General features: G+C 42.4%; 1 protein-coding gene across 1 annotated transcript in view; it reads right to left on the minus strand.

Annotated features, from left to right (window-relative positions):
• Nucleotides 1–3030, minus strand: part of HGD (homogentisate 1,2-dioxygenase) — a 36018-nt gene that overhangs the window by 28054 nt on the left and 4934 nt on the right. The window lies entirely within an intron of this gene.

Consider the following 3030-nt stretch of genomic DNA (forward strand, 5'->3'; position numbering starts at 1 on the left):
ACACTGCTGATGGGACTGCAAATTGGTACAGCCACTATGGAAAACAGTATGGAGGTTCCTCAAAAAACTAAGAATTGATCTACCATATGATTCAGCAATCCCTCTACTGGGTATTTACCCCAAAGACTTGAAAACCCATATCCGAAAAGATATTTGCACACCGATGTTCATAGCAGCATTATTCACGGGGGCTAGGACATGGAAGCAACTGAAGTGTCTTAAGATAGATGACTGGATAAAGAAGCTGTGGTACATATATATACACAATGAAATATTACTCAGCCATAATGAGATGAAATATTGCCATTTGCGACAACATGGATGGACCTTGAGATAATCATGCTAAGCAATATAAGCAGAAAAGGTTGAAAATCAGATGTTATCCGTTATATGTGGGATATAAACCTAAAAGCAACAAATGAACAGGACAGAGACTCAGGGACATGGACAATGGACTAGTAGTTACCAGAGGATAGGGGCGAGGGCGGGGGGAGGAGGAAGGTAGATGGAGTAAAGGGGGTCAAATATGTAATGACAGAAAGAAATCTAACTATGGGAGGTGAACACACAGTGTAAATATATATATGCCTTACTACTAAAGTGTACAGCTAAAACTTATTGGATTTCATTAACCAATGTCACCATAAAAAATAAATAATTAAAAAAATAAAAAATAAAATAAAAAAGTTTGGTCCTTGTGACTCTAAGAGAGAAATTAGAGAATTTGATATGGAACCCATTGAGGAGTCAAACAGATTCTCAGAAAATGAGCAGTGACTTTGGCTGTAATGGTTTATGGCCCTTTATGAGACGAGTAGGGGAAGTAAATGGTTAAATGAGTGAGGTAAATGACCAAATGGGGATGGTCTGCCAGATGTATTCCTAACCCCAGAGTGTGGGAGAGAAGGTGGTAAGACGGTATTAGATTAGGAGCCCAGGTGAGATTCTAGGACAAAGTGAAGATAGACTCCCCAGGTGGCTTTATGAATTGTGTCCCATGCAAGGGTCCTGACTGGCAGAAGGAAAAGAGGCAGAAGCTGATAGCCTGACCTTGTGACTTGGCCGGGGTCTGTGCCTGCATGGCTGGGGGTTGGAGCAGGGCTGACTTTTTTAGATATACTCAAAGGCAATATACAGGCCAGTGGTGGACTGGGGAAGATGTCTGCTTCAAGCATTAAACTGCACACAGTGGAAGTTTAGAAAAAATATCCTTGTTTCAAATGGCTAGATAATGTAAATTGTTAACTCACATTTTCCCCCACTCTGAATGCCTCCCTTTCTGTCCATGTTGGGGGTGAGTGAATAGCATTCAAGCAGTTATTTAACTCTCTGAGATATCCATAATTAGGAAAGAGATAGGGTAGAGCAGGAAACCAACTGTGGCTATGGATTATTCTGACTTTGGTTCTACAAAAAAATCTAAGAATTTAGAGGAAGGGGATTTATTGGCATAGGCAAAATATCTTGGTAAATCAAGGGGAGGAAGCAGATTTCTTCGGGCTTTAGAAAGTTGTCGGGGGAGGGAGAGTGAGAGAGGGAGGGAGAGAGAGAGGGGGAGAGAGAGAAAGAAGGAGAGAAGGAAGGAGAAAGGAAGGGAGGGAGGGAGGGATGGAGAGAGGGAGGGAGGGAGAAGACTTTGTGTGGACTTTGAATACAGAGGTGGAGGGTCCTTGAACCTGTGACCTGGCAACTCCCAGAAGGAGGGAATGGCTGAGAGGCATATCCAGGATGACAGGACCAGAAGTGGCCTTGCAGATTCCATGCCCAAACTTGGCATAATAGTAGCAAAACAATGGGCATCTCAACAGTACCCATTGAGGGGACCAACTAGCAAAGCCCAACCCCCGCTCCTACTTTGACATCATTTAAGACCAGTCCCCCAAGAAAGACTGAGAAGAAGTTATTTTCTGCCAATTTGGATAAGGACTTCAGAATAAAAAATAGTATAAAATGAAAAACAAATTTACCTGAATTTAAAGTCTGCAATTTATATGTACTACCACTGCCTTTAAATGAATATATCAAAATGGCTGTATCAGAGTCTTGGTTCTTGTCTACTGTGTGCCAGGCACCGTGTGAAGCATGTTCACACCCATTTTCACACATAATCTTCACAAAAGCACTGCAGGGCAGATGTCTGGTTATCTCAGTTCACAGGTGACACATTGTGGCTCAAAGACACAGCAGGTATTAGAAGGTAGAGATGCAAAGCCAGGTCTATTTTCCCTCCTGTATTATATACTTGTTATCACTGACATGCACCTAAGCTCAGGGACAAAGGGAATACACTGGTGCTCTCAGGAGGCAAAAAAAAAAAAATTGAGCCAAAAAAATACAGCATTGGGTCTATCTCATTACTGAAAGCAGAGTACATTAATAATAATGGTGCCTGGAGGAAAAGCCCACTGGTCACTCAGTCAACAGGAGGAAACTTAGACAAGGAACAGAAGTCCCTATGGTGTGCAGAGAATGTGACAGCAATCTGTCACCATAACAGACTTATAGAATCCAGCTCAGACAACAAGCCTCTCATCCTTATATCAGAGTCCTCTTTTCAGATACGTAAGTATTGAACGTCCTTAGGCCATTCCCTCCTTCTGGGAGTTGCCAGGTCATAGGTTCAAGACCCCTCTACCTCTGTATTCAAAGTCCACACAAAGTCTTATCTCTTTCTCTCTCTCCTCTTTGCTCTCCACCCTCAACCTTTCCAAAGACCAAGGAAATCTGCTGCCTCCCCTTGGTTCACCAAGATATTTGGTAAGTTTAGTTTTAAAATGGTTAATTTAGATTAAAACAAATAAAGCTATGGGCATGTAGATATTTTCACCAGCCTATATAATTTTTATTCATCCAACTCACCTTGGCACTCCTGCTGAGTCTGAACCACTTCTGTGCCTACCTAGAAGCCATTAGGCTAGAAAAACACAAGCCTACACACACACACACACACACACACACACACACATTCCTCTCATCCCCAGGGCTGTTGCATCCATGCAGGTTTAACTTCGCTTTTCCTGCATAGGCAAG

This window comes from Pteropus alecto, unplaced genomic scaffold (assembly GCF_000325575.1).
Source record: "Pteropus alecto unplaced genomic scaffold, ASM32557v1 scaffold251, whole genome shotgun sequence".
Lineage (NCBI taxonomy): Eukaryota > Metazoa > Chordata > Mammalia > Chiroptera > Pteropodidae > Pteropus > Pteropus alecto.